We start from the raw sequence: 24,633 nt of genomic DNA, 5'->3' as shown, positions 1-24,633 counted from the left end.
TTGCAGCATGTTACTAAATAAAACGTAGCCAAAGAGTAAGAGATGCCAGAGACACATGGAATCAAACAAAACAGGAGGACACACCCCATGCTTACAAAGATGTAGCTGGCAAATGATCTAATCTGCAGCCAAGACATGAAAATCTTCCAGAAAATAGTTTTCTAGTAGTCTACATACCAGGCTAGCGGACACATATCCACAGCTGTTTTAGAAGAATGAGATGGTCCCACTGAGCTTTTAAGGTTGCATTTTTATTAAGTCTCGAAAATTGGGACAATCTGGAGACCAAGAGGATCATCAGCACAAACCCAGTATTTTTGAAAGATCAAAGGAATGACTGCTTAGCCTAAGGTCAGTCCCGGGTAAACTCATGGAGCAGTTTATTTGTGCTACTGCAAGTAACATTTCAAGTTGTAAAAGACGGCAAGAGAGGGTTGGTCGCGTTTTGTGGAAAATGGGTCTCCAAACAAACCCGTCATTTTCAAATGGGCAGGATTACGGCTCTGGCTGTGAAAGGAGACTGTTACACAGAATAATTGGGGAGAGACCAAAGCAGAGAGCCAAAGCACCAAACCCTTCTGATTACAAAAATGAGTTCTACCCAATTAACCAGGCATGCTTGGGCCAAATTAAAAAAAACCAACAGCTTAGTGACATCTCAAAAATCTAACTGGTGAAAAAGACATCTTCAAAATAAAAATACTTATCTTTTCCCCACTTTCCTGCAAGGCTACACATTCACCATTTTTGCCCCAGAAGTATTGACAACAAGAAACTTCTTGTATTAAACCCTGATGAAGATGTTAAAGGGTGAGCTGAAACACTTGTCCATCATGCAACAAACTGTGCTTTAATAAAACCATACATCAATCTGCACCATTGTGTCCTTGGTCTCCTGATGCCTTCCCCCTCCGCTCTCCAGAGTGATTTGTGACAGTTCTTCTCGGACATCACCCCACACATTTGACATGCTAGATTAAGCACCGAGTCACAGACTGCTCGGCGTTGACCCAGAGCGAGCTTTGCAGAAGTTCAGAGATCAGCCCTGAAAACACGATATTGTGGGAATGAGATTTTTATTATTATGAACGAATTCAAAACTTGAGCTTTTGCCCCACCAAGGAGAGCTCTGTCACCAAAATCATTGTAAACTGCATCAGGCCATTACTATTCCTCACGATGGGCGAGATACTAATGAACTCCCTGGCTTTGCCTATTCACGCTGTAGTGCCACGTTTTTCCCCCAAACAATTTAACATATTTATGTAGTAGTTAATGAACACCAGGTGGTATTGTTCGAGACCCGGCCACGCATAGATGAGGCTGCAGAAGGGCTCTGTTCCCTTGGCAGTTCACCCCAAGTTCATGCTATTTTTTTATTTCCCGACCCACACGTGAATTCCTGCTGGTGCAAGGCATCAAAAATACAGGCAAGCCACACAGGGAAGGGACACGTATGAGGACAACATGTCCGCTTTTCCTTATTTCCAAAGAGCACATCTAACACCCGGCTGCAGAAGACACCGCACAAATGTCGGCAGCCAACCCTCAGGGAAATAATTGGCAACGGGCTGACCATTCCCAGCTATACGCTCGCAGCACCTACATAAAGTTTAATGAACAACGACCAGAGGCTCATGCAACGATCCTTCAGATAAGTATCTCATTCTCATTTCTCTCCTGATAGAAAAAAAACAAACAGTAGCTTATGTTTGCTTGCACCCACATCTAGCCAAGTCAAAGGTGGCATGCAAAACCAATTTTGCACACCAAAATAAATACGAACTTTCTCTTCCGCTATTTTATTATTTGTACTGCCACCCTTTGCTCCATAAGATCTATAACAGACATTGTAGCAAACCTCTCTTTGCAGAGATCTCCATAATTTGTTACACTAAGAGAGCAAATTTAATCTGATTTCATATTTTCTATCATGCGATACTGAAATTAAAATACTTTTCTCATAAAGCTTTACTCAAAGTTATTCCACTGCCATCCCTCCAATTTTAATGCATATCTTATTCAGCAGGAACATTAAAAAAGCTACATATCATTAAAGTAATGCAAAAGAAACCCAAATTGGAACTGACCAGTGTTCTTTCAGCTGTCTAGTTAATCCATGAGTAAACAAACACCAGCATCATTAATTCATTCACATTTTCAATAGCTTTTCCAGAAAAACAAAACCCAGCATAACCCAAAACAAACAATACTCCCTCTGCTTCATAAGACTTTCAAGTGTTATTTCAATTCAATGGCCAATTAATAATTCAGCACTTGTCCTCCCAGAAAAAGCCATTTAATTCCTTTATTTTTTGTAACTTGTCTGTGGAAAAAAAAAAAAAAAGCACCTATTAAAAAAAAATTATTATCTCCACCACGATGGGAAGCTATAAAATGCCATCCTCATTTTAGTCACCACTCCCGTGAGCTTTTCAAGCTTCCAGCACCGCACCAATGGGTATCAGTAGGTTTATGGGATGGAGACCTTGGGGTGCTCCCTGGTACTTATCCACGCATACATGGCCTGCGAAGCCGAGCAGCAGCATATACACGCCTTCCTACGGGAAGTTCTTTACCTGTTGCTTGTACAGAAAGCTTCCCTGCAATAGCCACCCCATCTTGTTAACGCAATGTAATGATAATTACAATTTACAGATGGACGAAATGCTCACCCTGCAACCCGACTCAAGCCAAGCCTGCCAGAGCAATGCAGTCTGTACACGCTGTTCACTGAATAGCTGATTAACATGAGTTTTAATTCATCTTTCTGAAGCTGAAGTGTTCCAAACCACTTCGCTGTTTGGGGGCAACTGATTAGAAAGTGAAATATGTGTAAAATGAAAACTCCAAGGGTAAAGCAGAGACATATTCACTCCCCCTTGTACCAGTGCATTTAATTTTTCATTCGATTTTCATACAAGATCTGCACCCTCCCCACATTTCACTTATAGTTAATTACTGTCAATCTTTCCTCCATTTTACTGCGTACAAATCACATAAAAGCAAGGGTATGGGCATAACACAATATTCTCATTAAAAATACTGATGTTCTATAACAGATCTAAACAGGAAACCATTCCCATGACCATTAATTGTCTGCTAACACGTCATCAAACTAATGCAAATATTTGTTCTTTTTTTAATAACAGTAAATCAAGATACTGCACAGAGAGGTAAACGCTGTCGCACTAGAATCACTGGAAGCACAAAACCAGGTGCGCATCCTCTGGGATTTTTTTGCTAAACTAGCCCTATTCATTTGTAAGCAGAAAATATTTTTTTTGTTTTTGCTGCTGGTTTGGGGGGTTTTGTTGTGTTTTGCAGTTGTCTTTTTTTTTTTTTTTCTTCCAATCGTTACTTTAACCCACCAGAAAGAATTACCTGCAGCTCATTGGTTATTTAGCGTGTTGATTCACGGTTAACTTCAAACAACAACAGCGCACAAGGATAGAAAAAGTGAACCTCCCAGAAATGATGAAGCCCAGCTACCTGATATTTTCCTGAAATAAAAAAAACTTATATTCATACATTTGTTTTGTCTCATGGCAGAAATAATGCCTACATGAATACTGCCACCTAAAAAAGGGCTAAGGAGGAAGGGGGGCAGGGAGACCACTGGGGCCCTTACAGGAAGGCTCTGTGGGCTAGATCCTGGGAGCCATGGGAGCACCGGAAAACTCTGGTTCTGGTAATAAAAACAAACCAAACAAGAACAGGAGAGTGAAGCACACTAAGGCAAGAGCCTGTAAGCCAGGACAAAGGGCTAGACTTTGCCTGAGATCAGCAGAGAAAAGGGAACAGGAGCTGAGTCATGAAGAGATTGCATTGCCCAAGATGGAAGGAAAACCAAATTCCTTGAACAATTTTACCACATCTCTTTACACTTCACCCCGTAAGAAAATGAGGAAAACATTGAAGCCAACGGGTCTGCTCTCCTGCCCATCTGCATGGAGTCACACCTGTACAAACCAGTACAGGTCTCCTTGACTTGCTTCACTGGGGTGCACCTGAGCGCACATCTCCACCAACCACCTTACAGCTGGTCACACCAGGTCAGTATGTACTGCTTGGCAACTTTACCAATCTCTGGCATGCTAATTGAAACATAAACCCCTACTTTGCATTGGTTAAGCTTTGAACTTCAAAAAATAATTTCCCCCTCCATCTTGGAACATCTCTGCATCACAGTTGTCACCCTTCGGTCTTGTGCCTCTGATAAACCTAGCTGGGGCAGGCTCCCATGTGGGGCAGCCAGGCAACCTCTGCAGGGTTTTTGGCATCCTCATCCCTCTTTGCCTTCAGCTGTAACCAGCCCCCCACTCTGATGTCTCGTGCATCTGCCCTAACACCTTTGTTAACACCTTCTACCCACCACCCTTCCATGCACTGTCATCTCCACCGCTGTCCATTTTGTCCCGTTGAGATGCTTTCATATCATTAGCTCACCAGATGGCAAATATTATATACGATATTAAATAATGCATTCCATATCAGTAATTGGGAGCTAAGGTGGACCTCCTCCTGCTCCATCTTCCGTCTGCTCTATCAAACCTCTCACCTCCTGGAGATCAAGCTTCACTGCAGACTCCTCTGCTCCTTTGTTTATCTCTTAATCTGCTGTGCCTGTTGCTAGATCCAAATGCCTCATCATCTTGGCATTAGAAAGTCCACTTTCCCAAGGTACAGAGTGTTTATGGAGTATCATCAGTAATTCAAGTGTCTGCCAGCTAAGAGATGTTATCTCCAGAATAGCTGAAGAATACCTCAAAATCATGCTCCAACTCATCTGCCTGAAACGCTCACCTACAGAACATGCTAAAAGCAGATGTAGTTTTCAAAATGTGCCCCCCCCTGATTTAACCAGTTGCTTAATTTTCACACATGAATCATCTGGCATTCCACAGGCCACGATATATAGCTTTCATTATGTCACTGCTGACATTTTCAATGCTGGAAGACCATGATTTACTGGTTTTCATTAGACCTGATCTCCACTCTCGGTCCTACCCCCAACTTGTTGAGGAATCCATATCTGATCAGTGAAATGTTGATCTGACTTGAAAATATATTGCTCTTCATCTGCTAATTTCTCTAAAATTGAACTTTTCTGACAATTACTTCCAGTGCTGACAGTGAGCATCTACCCCCATAAATAATGAGCCTGAGAGGACATCTCTTCCTCTGGCCTTGGGAGAAAATGGGCTGCTAGCAAAGACACTCCCCAGCCAAAGCCACAACATTGCTAGATTTTTATCACAGCAAATACAAAGGAATATTTAAGCCAAAATAAAACCATTTTCTTTCAAACATTTGAACTGAAACTTTGTACAGTTTTGCTTTCCAGCTGAAGCATTAGGCCAACACCATTTTACATCTTTGTTAGCAAAGACCTCCCTAAGCACTGAGAAACCACGTCCAACAAGCTGAAGGCTCCTTTGCATTAGCAAAGCATCGCCCATGGCTCAGCACCGCCAGTACTGCTGTGCAAGACATACAGCTGATAGCACAGCCAGGCCAGCAAACCCAGCCCACACCGTGATTTGAAAAGACAGAGGAAAAAAAACAACTCCATAAACTGAACACTATGGCAAGCACTAGTAAGAACTGCTTATCTGAAAGTTTTTACAGATCACAGAAAACCTGAAAAAAAAATTAATTAAATCAGCCTAGACTCATGTATGATAGAAGTTTACTCCCTAAAGCCAACAGGGAGGCTAATCAACAAATGGGCTGAAAAATCAAAAATCTTAGTGGTCTGAAGAATACATGAGAACATGTCTGATAAGAAGCATTCCAAATTGCTTTCTATGGCACTATTTTAGTTATTTTATCTTTTATGTGTAATTAAAACCTCACAAAAAATTAAATCAGGCCAAGTTTTTTTAATAGGGAACGATGGCCCTTCTAAGAATATTATAGATAAAACATAGTTTACTCAACAACATCTATGATCGTCCCCACCACACTCACCAAAAGATACACATTTTGACACTGAAGGACTGATTTAACTTCCATAATGTCTAATTATGTCACAAGTCACTGGCTACAAAACCATCTACGTGCTTAAAGCCATGTTGGGTTCTATCTAAAGATAAATAGCATTTCTGTTCCCTTTTTAAGTCAAATGTGCACTAGCTGTAAATATCCTGAAGTATCAATGCAAGAAAGACATTAAAAACAGAACCTTAAACAATGGGACATTATTACGGAGCAAACCAGTACTATAAATAGGCAGCAAGATTATCTGATAGAATTCCACACTGGGAAGTGTGGAATGGAAATCAATTATGTCCAGGGAAGAGCCCCCAGCTTCTGCAGCACTGCAGGGAAATTACAGAACTGGGAACCTTTCTGCAAGCTCCAGGCACTGACCATGTTCACCCAGCTCATGACTGAAGTCAGCTCTGGTCATACTCAGAAATATAGGCATGGTGCTAGTACGTGCTCACGTGTCATTGCTGGTTGCAATGATTATTTGTTAGAATCTTGGGCAGGGGGCACAGGAGCTAGAAGAAGCAGTGCCAAGCCAGTGAGGCTCACCATCAGCTGCACATTCAGCCCAACATCTGCCACCTCCCAACCAGAGAACCTTCCCCTTTAGTAATTTCAACCCTTTCATATAATTTTTGAAGAATCATTCAACCCCTGCTTCCCTTTCCTATTTGTTTCCATCCCTGGCAGTGCTCAGGCCAGGCTGGATGGGGCTGGGAGCAGCCTGGGCTGGGGGGGGGTCCCTGCCCGGGGCAGGGGTGGGAACTGGGTGGGCTTTAAGGTATCTTCCAACTCAAACCCTTTTCTGATTCTTTTTTTGTTTTTGCTATGAGAAGCAGTTCATTATCCATGACTCCTTGACTGGTAGATCCTATTTCCAGTAATTATTCTCCCTAAAGTCCCACCAGCGGGGTTAAGAGCTCTGGGCTAAATGAAACATGCTGCTTATCTAGAGATGTAAATACAGCAGCCTCTCTCACATGTTTCTAAACTTTCAATAAATGGTCGGTACCTATGCAGTAAGTAAACTCCCTTTAAGCTTACATGACACATATTGGTCAAGGTATATACATATCCATGTGCTGTTATGTCAACAGACAGCTCTGCCCGTGGATTCTGCACTCCCTAATACATGGGAGCTACACCTGCCCCTGCAGATGAAGTGGGCCAAGAGAAGGCTGAGAAGGGGTGGCCCCCCACAAAGCACCCACAGTTGGTGGTGCATGGTCCTCCACCCCAGCATCATGCTCAGCCATCATCTGGCAGAGCCATGCGAGCGGATGGCAGACAAGACTGCACCATGCAAGGATGCTCACGGCATGGGCAGCCATGTGCCTGCACAGCTCCTGCTCCAGCCCTGCACTTGCACACAGCCATCACTTGCAGCAGTACACAAGCTCAAAAACATGCAGTTATCTCAGTGGTTACACACCCTCAACACTCATCTCAGTGGAAATCTTCAGGGTTTGCTTCCATATTTAGGTGTAAAGCCTTGCTAACTCCAAAAACGTGTTGGAAACCAGAAATTCCCAGGAGAAGACACTTCACCTGCTCTATTTCCTCTGGCATTCTGGGGCTCAGCACATCGGCATTTGGGTCAGCAGAAAACATTCCATTGACTTCAAATACTGGCTCCATAGGGCTGCTGGGACACTGCCTGGCAAGGGCAAGCATCGTCCTGCAGAGGCTGAGCAAAGACCAGCGGCAGCATGGCCATGCTCTGGAGGAGAGCTGCAGCACCCACGCGGACCCGGCACCTCCTACACCCACGGCAGCGTTACACTTAAGCTCCCAGTTGCAGCCACAGCTCCGAGCACCACAGTTACAAACGCACAATGAAAATATGTTGCTTGCACCCCAACTCACCCAAGCGCTGGAGCCGAAGCAGCGCTGCCGCGGCACCTCCTGCTATCGCACTTGCCACTGGGAAACCATCCCGCTCTTGCCCACCATCAGCCACGTCCCTCATCTGCAGCATAAAGAAACCCCTCACAATACAACAAGTGCTTTTAAAAAACATACCTTTCTGCAGAGAAGGGACGGTAACCGAAGAAATCTAGGCCTGCCGAGATGTGGCAGGATAAGGCGTGCAGTAACCCAGCCTCCCAAACCAGGGGAACAGTATCTCTCTGAACTCCTTATAAAGTTATACAGCAGCGTGAGAAGCACCAGGAATTAATTAGAAAACAGGTTTCCATGTCTGATCAGGTGTCTGCTCTTTCTGCTACAGCTTTGTTTCCAAGGAAGGCACAGGCACCAGCCCTGGCTCCTGCAGAACAAGCTGACACCTATTGCTCCATGTACACTCCTGCTGGGGGGGAAGCGTTGCCCAAATACAAATGTTAGAGAAATAAAGAAAAAAAAAATACTGGATAGCAGTTTGCAGAGTTTGCTTTTACATTTACTCTCTGTGCACATCCATGCCTTCTCCCCTGTGCAATAAAACTAACAGGAAAGCAGGAAAGGTCTCACCCCTCCACAAGTGATTCTTTTCTCCCAGACTTGCCTACTAGAAACCCTAAGACTTTGCACACTCTAGCCACGAAAATTATTCAGCTGAGAAAACAAAATAATCAGTGGTTTAAGTCTTTGTTTTATATCCTTTCGGCTAAAAAAATGAACTTTACAGCAGAAACCAAGTAGCTATAACTCTTGCAAGCTAAACCACCATATGGTCTTAAATGCCAGCACACGTTTGTGATGTTTTTTAGAGTCACTGGGAACACGTGCAATCCTCACAATGCCAGTTCTGCTGTAAATCGGCAGCCCCAGCTGAGCATGGCCTGCGCTGGGACATCAGGTGAATTTTCATCCTCGACAGCACAGAGAGGGGCAGGGCAGGCACCCACCCCCAGAACACAGAACCCACAACTTCACCCGTAACCCTGCCCCTGCCTATACACCTGTATCCGGATCACTGTAGGAGCTGGGACATTTTTTCTTTCTTCTTGAAGCGGAAGAGAAGAAATAAAAAATGTGCCATACAACCTCCTGTTGTTATGACAGGCTTGCACAGCTATTTCAGGTTTTGATTTATGATCAGGGGGGCTGGTTTCTAAGAAGCTCCAAGCCATGCTGCTGTGCCAGAGACACGATGTCATGTAACTAAATTTCTGATTCCCCGCCAGTTTGAGCAGCGATATTAAACACAGCCAAAATGAGCTTCCTGTGCTCAACTGGAAACAAAAGAACACTTTTACAACACTGCCCTCAGGGTTAATAGAAATATATACATCCAACTCAAGGCACAGTTACCATCTTATCGCACTATCAGCTCCTGCGTGCACAGAACAGAAATTCAGCGTGGGCTCTTGTGTGAGGTGGCTGCATTGAAGTCAGTGCGGACAGATGCAGAGGGAGTTCCCACAGCAGAAGGCAGCAAAGCAGCGGCTCAGCCCTGCTCACCGCGGGACCTTCCTCCCCAGCCGCTCCTTTCCCAAATGCGGAGCACAGCGCAGGGTGGAACACACAACCTCAAACCCCGGCTGGAGACAGAGGAGTTACTCCTTGGAATTCTGAGAAAACACTTGGATCTTAATTTAACACCACTGCCAACTGGTCCTGACAGCTGTAGACAGTGGGGAGTTTTGACCACAATGAAGTCAGGAGTATGATTATGGGTCAGATTTGGAGAGAATCTGCAAAGCAGATGCTACCACTCACACCAAGGCAAATGGCTGCTTAGCTTGAACAGCACGTTACCTGCACAAATGCACTCTGCCGTCCCCCAGCTGTCCCCCAGCATCGGCCACGGAGGATGCCACCCATGAAGGACTGGGCTGGGCGGGTTTATCTCACACAGCATGCACTAGTCTCACCACCAGCAGCAAATGACAGCCGAAGATCTGGTGATGGTGATGCTTTCTTTAAGCAATCTCGGTGCTTAATTTTAAGCGTCAGAGGACCAAAACATTTCAGATGACACAGAAAGTGTGGTATTGTACACTCAAGTCTTGTGTCTTACAATTTCTGTCCATGAGCCATGACTTTTCCAATACTTCATAGAATCATTTAGGTTGGAAAAGACCTTTAAGACCATGAAGTCCAACCATTAACCCAGCACTGCCCAGCCCACCACTAAGCCATGCCTCGCTCCAGTGGCACCGAGCTGCTATTCCAGCCACCCGACAGTGCGAGGCAGCTGCTGCGTGCACAGACCGCAAATATGTCCCATGTTCAACAAGTCCAACAAGATGGACCTGAACCCCAGGAGCTGGGCAATCAAGGACCAACAAAATAAAGATCCTTGCACCTCCTGGAGGTACAAGGAGACTTAGTGCCCCACCAGAGACCACAGTTACCACCTCACTCCTGAATAATGAACCAGTTATAGTGGAACTGCTGTGAGACATGGTGCCCTGAGGAATACCAAGTTAACGGACACAGATCTGCAGGTATTTTGGATTTGAAAAGAACAAGCAGATACTGAAGTCCTACTTGAAATTCTGGAGAATAATGCAAAAAATCCAACAAATGAATGGTGTTCAGACAGATCTAAGGCTGCTAACTGGTGGTCCAGCCCTGCCAGATGCTGTTGACAGCTACTGAAAGCATACGCAATCATTTCAAGACAAATCACCTTGAAAATAATCCTCCTTCAAGAAAGCTTATGATATCCAACAAATTTAAACCATTTTCAGACATCCATGAAAAAAGAGGATTGGAAAAACACAGTTATACAGTATGAATGCTGATCAGAGAGAAAAACAGAGTGAAGACAAAGGCTGGCATCAATGAACATAGCTATCAAGTATTCTAAACCAAATGGGACAAAACTCAACCAAATGGCTTGAAGGTGCACTCTGTTCCTGAAGATGCTGCATGTGAGCTAGCAGGTACGGGATCAGCCTTGGAAAAGTGATTCTCCATTGATAACCCATCAAACCGTTATTGGACCACAAATACCAGAGTGAATTTGGAGAGCCAGCGCACATTGTTTTTCCAACATCTGAAGCCGTCTGACAGCTTACGAAATACAAGGGCCTTTCCTGCCTACTAAGGAAGCTACATTTTACTGAAAGTTGCTATATTTTTAAAAAAATCTACAGATAATGTGTGTGCTAAAGACATCACCAGAACACACCCTGTTGGGAAATGGCAACAGGTCAGCTCCTCTCTGTGACTCACTAGCAGTGAACAGCTCATCAGCAAGATGCGCTGGTGTCCACAGAAGCTCTGTGTAGCTTCCACAGCTCTATGCGATAGGTGCACCCACACATCTGTACAGAGACATTTTTCCATTCACAAAAGCAACACAGAAGTGTTGCTGCAAGACTTTAAAAGTTCTTCCCATAACAGGTCCTGTGAATGGATACCAGGTAGAAGCCTTCTGAACACTTGACGGCCTTGAGTCAAGATTGGAGTCAGAACTACCGCAGCAATAAGCATCTCTAATAAAGCAGTGGTTATAATGTTGTTCCTACTTTTTGGAACCTCAATATAATTTTCATTCACTAGCATCAGACAGAGCCCTCCATGTTTACTTTGACTGCCAAGCCAGGCAAACACCCTCACAGCGTAAGAATTAAAAGGGAAAAAAAGTGACAGACGTACTGTGGTACACACCTTGCGTGGCAACAGTTTGGTGCATGGTCCAAAGCACCAAGGCCTGTACTAATCACCTTGAGCTCATTAATTTATGAAGCTTTGGCCCAACTCTAGCGGCTGGCAGATTATCAAGCTCTTAGTTGATGTGATTCAAACTAATCCACTAAAAGGCATTTAAGAGCCAGCTAGGAAATAAGTATTTTTCTATTATTAGAGGCACTAAAAAGTTTTAATGGCACCAGACTCTCAAGGTGAGGGAAACAAAGCTCAGGTCCATATGCGAGAATTTCCCACCTCAAATCGCACCACCAGTCAGTGCACCAGGTCATGCAATGGTCATCCCAGCGTTTCTAAACCCTTTCACTAGAGAAGGCAAAAAAGCAACCCGTTATTACTTCTTTCTCCCTTTTTCATCCTTCTTCTGATCCCATCTTCCGCATGATTTACTAGGGAAAGGAGGATTTTGCTGTCGTATCAGAGTGTGTGTCATTATGCGCCTTTCTGCTCCTACTCCCATACGTAGCAATGCTCAGAGCCATCGGTAGTATCTGGGCGGGCTGGGCATGAAGGTACGGGCTGAGACATTATCAAACGCACACTGAGGACATCCTCCGAGTGCTTCAGTTAAGGAAACACTGCAGCTTGCGTTAGTAGCTGATTAGGCACAAAAACCCCAACCCAAAACACCCCACCCCCCCCCAAAACAAGAAAGAAAACAACCGAACCAAACAGAAAGAAAGAGAGAAAACTTTCAGGTGCCCTGATAATGGAAAAAGAATTGAATTACAAGCCACAAACCAGCATAACGCGCAGAGCTGTAAGGAAGCAGGCTTCCTCAGCCGTGGGGCTCACGGGCTCCCTGGTGCAAGGCACGTTGCTGCCCGGTTCACTGTCAGACTGGGTCATGTTCAAAGATTTTTATTTCATCAGTTCCAGAAAGCCAGAAGCTTGTTGTCTGGATGCCAAACCAAACGAAACCACATGTTATTCCCAGATAAAATATTTCAGTATATAAAAAAATTCTTCCTTTCTTAAGCAGGTAAACACTCACTTGTTTAACAGTGCTCTTGGCTGCCTCAGCTGAAGTTTGCTCAATAAATCAGTGCCACAGAAAAAGACCCAGGAGAACAAAACCCAATGAGAAAGTCTTTTTCCTTTTTGCCATTTGAGTATCAGATCTAGAACCAAGGTATACTGAGGGAGAAGCTGCCTAAAACCTCTTTTATCTGGGGAAAGACTAACTATGATATGAATTTTTAAAACCTTTTAAAAGCACACAAAAAGCTCTGTAGTCTATTGTATGTTGAAGCAGCATACGGTTTGGTAGATGCAAGCTAAACTCCTGCTGAAAACAACTTCATAGCAATGAAATTCATACTTAGCAGCTTGCCTGATGCTGATAAAACAACTGCAAAATCTTTTCAATCCTTGAAGACCAACTAAGAAATATATATATATATATTTTAAGATAGACAGATGTACACACACACATATATATGCATGCACACACACACAGCAGCAGCAGAGATGGGAGGTAAAACAAGGAGGGCAAGGACACTTAGTCTTTTCTTGTCCTGGGGGGTATCCATGAAGTTTTCACTCCCCCCAAACTAATTGTTATCGCTGATTCCCTTGGATGCTCTGAAGCACCACAGTTCCTACCCACAAAATGAACTCGTTTGGAAGCTGTATAAACCTACCCAAAGTCACAGCTGTTACCACAGCGACACCAGGTTCAAGTTCAATATTTACAGTTGGCTTTGAAAGACGTATCCCTACCCTATGCTGACCCGCTCCTCCAGCGCCGCTCGACACGGTGACCCAAGATGCCGGCCAGCACCCTCGCCAGCCCCTCTGATCTCACCGGCAAGAAGCCTCGCTGGGGACTGGAAGCTCCTTAAGAGAATAAACACATCTCAAGAGATATTAACCGGTGGTATCTGCAGACTGGCATCTGCTTCCTCGGCAGTTTAGCCCCAAATGTTTGTCTGGAAAGAGCACTCTGAAACCAGTAGGGATTTCTAGGAAATCCAGCCCTGTACTGGTTAAGCTTTAGACTCTCACTAAGACAAAAATATGAAAACAAAATATGGGAAAATAATATAAAATCCAGTAACTATTTAAACATATGCAATACCACATTAACAGAATTGGTCATGAAAACCCACTAATGCTCATGTCAAAACTACCTTTATCTGAAAGTTTGCCTTGTTTCAGAAAATTCAAATGGTCTGTTTTATTTCACATCATTTAGACCTACAGAAATGCCATAAACCTTATGCGGCAACACTCAAGCAAATATCATGAGACGGGTATTTATCCAACATATACGAATCAAGTCTAAATAACCGCACGTGCACATCAAAACTATCAAACGCATTATCTCGCCTAAACGCACTTCACCGATCAACTCGAAGTGAGCATCGCTGTAATTTCAGGAAGCCTTTCCAAAACAAACATGAGCATCACATGCATCGTCCCTGACAACATGCATGAGAAACAGAGTTAAACTTATCACAACATCTCAGTGGCCACCCGATCGGATATTTTCTGCTTATTGCATTCAAATAAAGCGCATGCACTCACCAGAAATGAGCGCGCCGGCTTGAAAAGGTTCAGGTTTGTTTGGGATACTGAAATTACACTGCTGCCCCTTCGGATTTTGGTTGGTGGAAGCCCACGAGAACATATGACTTTAGCAACAGATGCACAGAGCGTTATCTTAAGATGCTAAAATTTTATCAAGGACTTCCATTATTCTGGAGACAAGAGCTATTGTTTCCAACTCACGTCAGCGCTATTTTGGGAAACTGGTTATACACACAGTCACCCAAATTAGTTTTCATTTGATTGTTTAAAAATAACATCTGAAAAAGTAACCTAACTTAATGTACTTCATTTACTTCAAAAAAAAAAATAATAGAATTACACATGTTAATATGAAACAGGAAACAAATGAAACTGCACAAGAAAGCTTGGAGCTGGCAAACAGAAATCCAGTGGTTTAAGTGAAAGAATATTTCAGCTTGATTGTCCTTCTCCTTCCTACCAACCTTATTTTCAGGTGGCCAAAACCCTTATGGCATACCTTTACCTCCTCCTCCAAAGCACAACTGTAGACACACGTTATTTACTTAAAAAAAAACCAAAACCATCCTGCAGCTGACTAAGCTCCAGAAACCAGCCTGTCAGACCCCCCCCCTGCACCACCCAGCCAAAACCCCTGATTTCTGTAACAGCAATGTGAATATCAGGGCATGAAAGGACAACAGGCTGCAACCGCCCCGCCTGCGCTCCAGCACGAGTGCCGGAAAACAGCACGGACCTGCATTGCGAAATGATTCCATCTGAAAATCTTGGCATGAATAAAGGAATGAGAACAGCAAAAGGGAACGGGGACTGGAGTTAGCTATTTCCAATTATTAAGGGAGAGGGGGGAATTTAAAATTAATAATAATAATCAAACAGTAACACAGTGCCAGTTCATATAAGTTCCCGTGAAAAGTTTTTTTGTTGGTTTTTTTTTTGGGGGGGTGTGTGTGGTTTTTGGTTTGGTTTGGTTTTAGGATTTTTTAAATTGCCCTTGGGCACTTCACAGCCATATCTAATAAGCTCAAAATTAGGCAAGGTTATGAGTGCTCAAGCCTTCAGTTTGCATGACTTCCAGTTTTCCAGAACCATTTTATTCACTGCACTATAAACCAGTTTCTGAATCCCAATGATTTGGTCTGTAAATCTGTTTACATGCTTTTCTTCTTTTACACAGCACATCCCTTAGTACGGAAACACCCTTGTGGATACAAACCCCAGCAATTTTGTAAGCTGCCTAGTGCTGAAATACTCACAACATTAACGTTTTGCTGGCCAAATACCACCAGTATACAAAGGAATCACCCGACAGCTAGTCAGCCAGCTACCTACAAGTCATAATTCGTCTGTACAACAGCTAATGAGATGAAAGCAGATACATACAAAAGCAGTAGGTTGACTGATACAAAGTAATTGCAGGTAGAATTCGATGACAGTAATTTATGTATTTCTATTAAAGGAAAGGTGGTTGTATAGGAAGCGAATGAAAGGTCAGATACACCCCTCCACCCCCCCTCCAAATTTAAAAAGAATGCACAAGGGATTTTATATACTATATGGACACGTAAAAGGAAAAAGGACACAGTAAAACTTTTAGCTATAATTGACTCCATTCCTCCCATCCCTTCCTGTCATATTTAGCAGTTTATACATCATATTTAGCTGTTTATGTAAAGCCAGGCAAGGCAGCAAGGCGAGCCCCCGCAACAGCTTACTTGGAAATACATGCCAACGGAGCCACACGCAGGATATTTTATGTCCTCATCCTGAATACATCCCAATATTTAACTTCAAGGTTTCCACAAAGGATTTTCTGAGTATTACAGCAAAGCGAAGTCCTGGCACGAAGCGCCGCTCCTCCCGCGTGCATCTGTAGCATCCCTTCTGAGAGAGACCCAGTCCTACCGCCCTGCCTTGGCACTGCTGCGAGCCAAATAAATGGCAATATTGTGGATTGGGAAGGGATCGCGCCCTGCGGCTCTGGCGAAGGGTCTGAGCTGAGGAGCACGTAGATGCAAAGCCCTGCAGCATACAAATGGCAGCAACATTTAGAGAAAACTTTTCCCTTTTTATCACCTGCCAAGTGATAAACTGTTATTTTATTCGGTATACAAATGTCAAAAATATTTAACAACTATATAAGGTCCGTGACCAAGCAGTACCACCTACATACATAAATTTCCACTGTAAAACCCTCTCAATTTCCACAGCAGCTTTATGCAAACTATATCAGAGACAATGAAGCACAGTGTATGCACACCAGACCAAATACTGGCGCTTACGGAAAACAACGATTATTGCTGCGAACATATGGCAACTGAGGGATAAGAACTATGCTCCTCTCTGAGTAGGTCACACCACACAACAAAGAACACAGTAAATTCACCGGGGTAAAATGGGCATCTAAGGTCTCCTACAGCTATTGTAATACTTGGCAACAAGGAAAACTATGAGGAATTAGTCGCTTTTTTGTAAGAGAAAGGCGGCTTTCCAACAAGCAGGTAGTCTTGCCAGTCAAACTAACCATCCTCCCCCAAGAAGTCACAGAATCCAAAATAAGTCAAGAAAAAGATGAAATAAACGTGGGATATGTTTGTACTCATGCCCTTCCTCACCAGTTATATCACAAGGAGGTATTGTCTAACATAAAAATCTATGCAGAGTGCCAAAGAAGTACCAGCATTCCTACCTCACCGCCCACTTCGTGCTATTCTCACTCAGTAAATATCTTGTTACAAAAGGAAGATACCTATCAGCAGTCAAGATATGCCATATTTTACCCAGGAACCACGTCAGCCACCGTGGGATTAAAATAACAGTTTGTTTTCAAGGCAAATTCATTTTAACTAAATATGTCTTACTGAGCTTTATCAAACCAAACCATCAGCTGCACCAATACGTGCTTCGATCTCTTCTGCAGCATTCACCGTTGCCCAAGCTCAGCTGTGGCATCATTTGACCCCTGTGAGTTCTTCTTCCTATTCCATCGCATTGATTTGAGAGACACTACATGCAATGTAGGGGCCAGGAAATACAAGGAGGGCTATAGCTTAGTGTGGCCAGGCTCATACATGGCTAAAAAACGTCTTGAAGGATATACAGCAATCATTTCAGTCCTCCTTAAACCCCTACACTTGCCGATCGATCCAGTTTCTAACAGTAGCGGGAAGCTTGGACAAGCCGAGGGGGTCAGAGTTTGGCTTCCACTGGGAAACCCCGATCCTCCTCATGAGCAAAAACTGAAACAATAATTTATTCTATTTCCAAACTACATTGTAACTTATACTTTACCTTTTACACCAGAGAGTTAGGGGAAATCAGACTCAAGATCAGACACACGAACACCAGATAATTAAACAAGCGGATCGCTGACGCATAAATCAAGTTTTAGATTTACAGTGAACAAGTCTTCTACTGTAATACAACCAGGGTGACTTTTCAAACATTTTTATGTCAGCATCAGCGTAAAAAAGAAATCCAGTGGAAACTCAAAGGGTCGAATTCCCTCCCTGCTGGCATCTCCCAGGGCCGTACAGGAGGCAGCAGGGTCAGACCCCGGGACCAGCCTGATTGAAAGCCAGCCCTTGGTGTCTGCATAACTAGCTGGTTGTGTGTTGGGAATCATTTTATCTGAGCAGTACTAATGAGCTAAATCACTATTATTATTATTATTGCAGCGATCACCCACCCATGAGCGCCTGACCCATGATTTATTTTTACCTTGTTCCACCGCAAAGTGAGTGTGGATCTAGTGAAGAAATCTCATCCTGGCACCTCCTCTCTAGCAGCTCATGAAGCCTGCAAGCCCACCGCTTAATAAAGCAAAACCACCTACATTTTCATTTCAGCTATCCTTCTTCAAGCGCTGGTTACACAGTGGAGGGCACTGTTACATTTCCACGCCAGAAAACCAAACAGGCAGGTCTGAAACCCCTGGGGCTCCGCAGCCGGGGCTGGAGGGGATGCAGGAGCCAGCCCGACCCCCTGACAGCCCCATCCAGCAGCAGCCCTGAGCTCTGATGCAGCCAGATAGCCATATCTCTCGGCAAAGCAGGGCTCCCACAGCAATAAAAGCAAAAAAAAAGCAACAAAGATAGCTCTAAAGGTATGTTAATGACCGCACTGGGGATCTCCACCCAGCTCACACTGAGATCTTTAGTATTTATTAATTTCCACAGAACAAGCTCTCTAAGGCAACATAATTTTTCAATTTTTTTTTGGTGGGGGAGAGAGAATCCATATGGTGTGCCAGCTCTGCCCATTGGAAGCTCACAATCCACGACAGCCATCAGCCCTGTACTCTGGTGTGGCCTTAAAATGAACCTCATGTAGACAAAAAAGACAAACCACAGCCCCTCTGCACAGCCTGGACTTGTGCTGCTATAAAAATCAATAAACACACACCTAAGAACATACCGTATTGAACACAGCGGATACTCCTGCAGGTAGCTCCACGGTTTGGGCAGGTTTTTATAGCTGTCAATATCTACTACCAAGTCAAAGTTTCCAAAATATAAAAGAAATTAGGCTGATTTATGAAAGAAAACAATTTGTAAAAAACCTATGTTTTCATAAGCAGGCTCTCAAAAAAAAAATATTAAAAGAAGAAAAATCACACCCACGGTCTCCTGTCACATCCAAATAACCCACTGGGGAGCAGGGCAGGACCAGCAGCCACCGAACTGCGCCTTGCCCGCTCCATCACCCCACCTTTCCCCAACGAGCACCCGGACGTGCCTTTTCCCCCTGGAAACATCCGCTTTGGAGTTCCAGCATCTCAGAGCTGAGCCCCATGGGCTGAGCCCCAGTCCCCCGTCCTGGCCACCGAACACCCACGCAGCCACGGTCCCCCCCAGGTAGCTGACTGCGGTAAGGGGGTGACCTGGGGGGTAAGGGGTTGGGTAGGTGGGGGGATCGCCAGGACTGGCCCCCCACCCCAGTCCTCTCACAAATACGGGGTGCAGTTCCGTTCTCTTAACGGATTGCCTAATCTATACCTTGAATTTAAATAATCCATACCTTGAGTTTCAATAATCCACACCCTTGAGTTTCAATAATCCTTATATTGATTTTTAAATAATCCCACTGATCGTTGAATGAACTGAAGTTTGTTGAGTGACGCCACTCCCTGCGCACCACGGGCGGTACGCTTGCCCAAGCACTCACCAACCCAAGCGACTCTTAAGACCAAGACCACTTTTTCCCCCTGTAACAGAGAAAAAGACGAGACAGCAGAGATTCTGCAGAACAGAGATGCGTACCTGTGGAGCACGTGCGTGCCAGCCCGTGGCTCAGGGGGTTTCCATTCGGCAGGCGGCAGCCCCGGCCCCCCCCGGGCACTGCCCGCTACAGCCCCCCAGTCCCCATGGCGGGGTGGCGGGCTGCCGGCTCCCCCCTCCCGCAGCCAGCAGCAGTCACGCCGCTGGCTCATGGGATGCGTGTGCCCGCTGCAGCTCTCCTCGGCTGGAAAAGGAAGATTAGGATCTTTGCTGGGCACAGCTTGTGCTGAGCTCCAGCTTCTTGCCGTGCTTCATTAAAAAATTAGATGCTGGATTCTTCCAAGTGTAGCTATACATATCAAACAACTATGCTGTTATTCTAGTCTCTTACGCAAGTCGGCTTTGTTTCAGGGGAAAAAAAAAATCTACAGACAATCAAACATAAATTCAAAAGCCTGGGGAATTAGCAGGCGGCCGGGGAGAGGAATCGCATCCCGTCGCAGCGTGGCACGGCTGCTGCCCTCCGCAGCAGCGAGCGGACAGAGCGCCTTGCCAGCGCGACTCAGCTATGAAATACAAACACTCCTGCCTGCCGGGTTACCTTGTTCCCAGCAGCTTTTCCGCTCCGAGGGGCTGATCCGCTCTTCACAAGGGTCAATAGTGAGTGATTTCTATCTGCTCCAGCTGGGAGTGTCTTTCCAGCGATGAATCATGCTGGTTTATCCCAGCATAATGTTACAGAACGCTTTACTCAAGCAAAACTCCACATATGAAGCTGCAGGTTTTCATCTCTTGCCAATTTCAAGTGGGTTTTGTTATCGTTAAAGGAACGAAATTACGTATATCTCACTGTATTCAAGTCTGTTTCTCAACAGACTGAACATAAATACCTACACGTACTTAGAGAAGCATGACATCACATTTTAGCTCAGTTAAGTGGCTTTTAGATAACAAGCAATGCCCCGTCCCTGAGAATGTAAAGATTAGATAAAATATTGAAGAAGAGCGGTGACTTCCAGCCGTTTGTTTGCACATACTCTAGTGTAAAGTTTAACAACACAATTTAATTCATTTTGGTACATTAATTAGTCATGCAGAAAGTATTCAAAACAGACGAAGCAACAATTCATCAAAAAAGCATTAGTATTAAATCAGCATTGGCTGCCAGTTGAAAGCTGCTAATAAAGGCAGGAATGCTTTCGCTGATGGGAGAAGCTACACAACCTGTCTCCTGCTCCCAGCACACAAATCAGGGGCAGGGGCTCCAGCAGCAGCCCAGCGTGGCATCACCGGTCTTTCCTGTCCATGCTGCTCCCATTTCCTCTTGCAATATTTATGGGAATATCATCTACAAAATATATAGCTCACTCAAACAGCTCTCCGCCACGGCCAAAGATAGCTTTGTCCTCTGGGTTTTGAGCAGTGCCATGGTGTATGCTCCTATGTGTAATTTCATTTTTTAAGAGTTTCTCTGTCGATATAACCACTGTTCGCTCACAGGAAAGGCTGCAAAGTCAGCCCCATTTCTTTAATTAATTGCTTATTATTTACCTAGCCTGCACCTTGGAGAGGTTCATGTTGTCCTCTTAGGGTTACTGTAGCACAAACGTTCATTTTAGAAGATTCCTTAGAGTTTTGCAGGGCAGGTGATTTGAAAGGCAGATGCCAGCTCTGGGTGTAAGACCTTAGTCAGGGCTGGGCGTGGAATGCAAAGCTTGGTGCTGAGCAGGCAGTGCTTGGATGGAGAGGACAGGAGCCAGAAAGCCCATGCGAGGAGGACGCTATGGCAGCCCCAGTGGGACACAGGGCACGGCTGGGGCCAAGGAAGGGCATCTGACTGGGTACCCTCACCCGGTCACAGACTGCATCAGGAGGCGGCTGTGAAACTGGCTGTGGCACAGCAAGCCTTCCACAATCCTCTAGGGACTGAGATGGTAGCCAGCCTTCCCCGCCACCGCCCCCCCCCCACAAAAAAAAAAAAAAAATCAACGGGTGGAGAAAGAAATCTCCTTTTCAGGGGAGCTAATGGGCAAACAAGGTTAGAAGAGTGGAACAGACCCTGAGCGTTGCTAACAGACAGCAGACACCCTGGGACAGAGTTCCTGACTCAGCTCTAAGATCATCCTTCAGACTGAAAAACCCTAGCCTGATACACAGGATTTAGTAATACATAAGTAATTATTTTCATATTTATTCCCACGAATGCTATTAATAGGAATAGAGTCATCTGGCTGGAGCTTTCAGTGCTTGTGAATCATCCCAACGAATCAATCATGGCAACACAGACAAGGAGCTTACTGAAGAGAAGACAAAAGGAACAGCAAGGCTATGGGAAGGCATCGCCAAGATGAAAAGTTTAAAAGGACAGGCAAGAAATCCCACAACAGTGTCAGGATGATAAAGGCTGTATGTCCCGTGAAGGTTGCAAAAGCCTTGTGTTTCTGTAAGGGAGATTATGAGGTCAAAATATCTAATTGAGAATTTATTCCAGCTCACTTCACCAGTATCTGTAGAAGGTACACCTATACATTCACATACAGTCAGGCAGTTACTTAAAACAGCCTGGAAACTTGGTATATAAAACCACTCATAAAATTATGGAAGTTATGAAATAAATTGCAAAGCATTTTAAGAGTCCCATACAGACTCGAGGATTAAAGAAATAATTGATGTGAACCATAAAAAAAGCTAGGCAATTTATTGTGAAAGACATTTATATCTTCTCCTAAGGAGGATTGCTGACTACAGCCAAGCATCATACGCATCCCTGTGCTGAGCCTGAGCACTGACATGCGATATTTCAGGCAGGTTCACGAGCAGCAATTAACCGCAATGCTCCAAGTGAGTGCTACAGTGCCTCACGCCAATTTGAACCGGGGAATCCCGGAGCATCGAAGGCCAGCTATTAATAGCTGTTATTAATTCATTAATTTGAAAGATTACAGGAAAGAATTACCAATCGTAGACAAAACCGGCTGGCTACATCAGTTCTGTTGATAGGGAATCCTAGGTTTGTCCTTATGGTGAACGAGGGAGTGACGTCTGTTCCCTCAGGAATGGCTGGTGGGTTTGGGGGGCCTTAAGTGCTGTGACTCTGCCTTTGTGTGCTATGCAAAAATAGATTTAAATTTTCACATCTCTTCAGACACTTCCTAATTGGCCAGGCATGCAAACACATTGCTATTTAACAGTATCTGCAGCACAGCCCGTGGTTGCTGTGCCAACATTCAATGCACTTTATTCATCCTTTTGCTTGTGAAGGTTTATGAATGATCGCTTCATAGCCAGGGAACATCAAAGCCATTTCTTTAGCCTCATATAGCCTGTACAAGCAGCAGTGCGCATCTGTGGCTCTTAGCACTGCTAGATGGGATTCCTCAAATTCCCCATAAACACTGGGAAAATAGCTAAACTGGGATTATTATTGTTTCATTCTGTGTCCGTCGTGACCTTGTCTAGTTTAGGCACAAGGCTGAACTTCTTTGCATCTGTGTCTTGGAACAGTAACTCCCCTAGGAAGTGCACCTTATTATTACTATTTATGGTTCTCCACTACCAGCGTCATCTATAACACGTCTGTCTCAAATTTGGCTATACCCTTTTTTAAAAGCTTTCTACCACCTTCATAAGTTCACTGCAGCTTTGCCAAGAGCACCCAGCATTGGGTGTTCTGGAAGAACAGCTCGGTGAGCGCAGTAGCAGGTAGCCCCCAGAAGGCACACTGCCTATTTTCTACAACCTCCTGGAATTAGCCCAAGAGTTTGGTAGACAAAGCCCGAGTAAATCATTAAACTTGGGGCTCGGTGGAATTAGGGCCGGACACCCACGATCGGGCTGTACAGAAGCCAGGGCATGACAGAGATGGTCGCACACTTCACACCACTGAGCAGCCCTCCCAGCCTTCTCCTGGCTCTGTGCCACCTGGGGCAAAAAGACCACAAAGAGACGGGGAAACACGACGGTGCTTCCAGGTGTCTGAACTCTGAGCATGCTCTAGTGATCCTTTTGCTTGTTGCTGGGGACTGGATCTCCACATTTTCAGAGATATAGGAGAAGGTATTGACACAAAGAGAGTGTCCAAATTATACCCCTCCAGCTACCTTCTGCTTTCTACAAACCTCAGGGAACCCCAGAATGCACCACCCAAAACCCAGCAGCCTCAGGAAGAAAAAGTTCAAAATCAGCGACAAGGATATTAAACTCCACATCGAAAGGAACACAATTGAAAGTATTGAGGTTTGAAACATCAAGTTCAGTTGCCACCAAAATTCCACCAAATTGTCTCGTTTGGTAGAAGATGGAAGGACAACAGCTTTGACACATATTGAAAGCTATCAGTGGTTTATAGCCATATTACCAATGTAAGGCTGAGGCTCCTGCATGCCCAAACAGTCCTTGATTTCATAGGGAATTAGTGACACAATTAACAACGTTTAATAATGTTCAACAGATACTCAGAGCCAGCAGACTGAATGACCAGTCCAAATGGGTGCCTTTCTATGGTATCATCAAGACTGAATTTTCCAGTCCTACAACAGGAATTAAGGTAGGTGTCTGTGGTGTTACTGGTCTCTAGCATTTGGAAATTACTTTCCCAGTAGTAAAACTGGGAACGCACTATTGAATCACAGCATTTTATGACGAACAGGACATACTGAGCATTCTTGTAGCCTTCATTTGACTTCCTGGTTTAAATATCACTTGGAAAGAGTGAAAGATCTGATCAATTATTTGTTCTAATTACACCCAGTCTAGCACCCCAACCACCAAAGCAATCTCAAAAAGAAAAGGATTTCTTACCAGGTCAACATCCCTTCATTTTCAATGGTAACTCTCAAATACGATTCTTTATAGAGCATGGCTTGATAGATCAAAGACATACTACTTATGTAATAAAAACCCCAAACTCTTTAATATCTCAAAGAAACAAGAACATGTTATAGGAAAGAAAGAATCAAAAAGTGGGCAGGTAAAGAAAAGTTGGAGGGGAAAAAATAGGAGTGCTTCAAGGTCAAGGTGGTAACATAATATGGAGAAATAAGGGTGAGGGGAAGGGGACCAGAAAATTTAACAATCATGGTTAGGTGACAGGGGAAATCCTTATGTCCTCAAGGATCCACTATCTTCTGCCTGACAAGAAATTAGATTAATTAGCTAGTGCGTGGTTCTGTGCCACAGCAGAAGCACGGACATGCCCCAAACCTTCTTCTAAGGTTTTAGGTCACGGACAACATAGAATCGTTTAGGTTGGACAAGAGCTGTAAGATCATGAGGTCCAACCATC

At 44.4% G+C, this 24,633-nt stretch overlaps 1 protein-coding gene across 8 annotated transcripts in view; it reads right to left on the bottom strand.

Annotated features, from left to right (window-relative positions):
- The window catches only part of LYPD6 (LY6/PLAUR domain containing 6), a 42,860-nt gene extending 18,662 nt beyond the window's left edge, over positions 1–24,198 (bottom strand). Inside the window, exons 1-2 of one of the 8 annotated variants that reach the window (XM_080400099.1) lie at positions 19,951–24,198; positions 14,128–19,336 (exon numbers count right to left, since the gene is read on the bottom strand). The gene's annotated coding sequence lies outside the window, so the exon portion shown is untranslated. The other 7 variants (XM_080400100.1, XM_080400104.1, XM_080400101.1 and 4 more) reach the window with 7 other exon arrangements.
- Positions 24,199–24,633: the final 435 nt, after the last annotated feature.

This window comes from Falco punctatus, assembly GCF_963210335.1.
Source record: "Falco punctatus genome assembly, chromosome: 8".
NCBI lineage: Eukaryota > Metazoa > Chordata > Aves > Falconiformes > Falconidae > Falco > Falco punctatus.
Note: the sequence above shows the minus strand (reverse complement) of the source record. Positions and strands in the feature narration are given on the sequence as shown.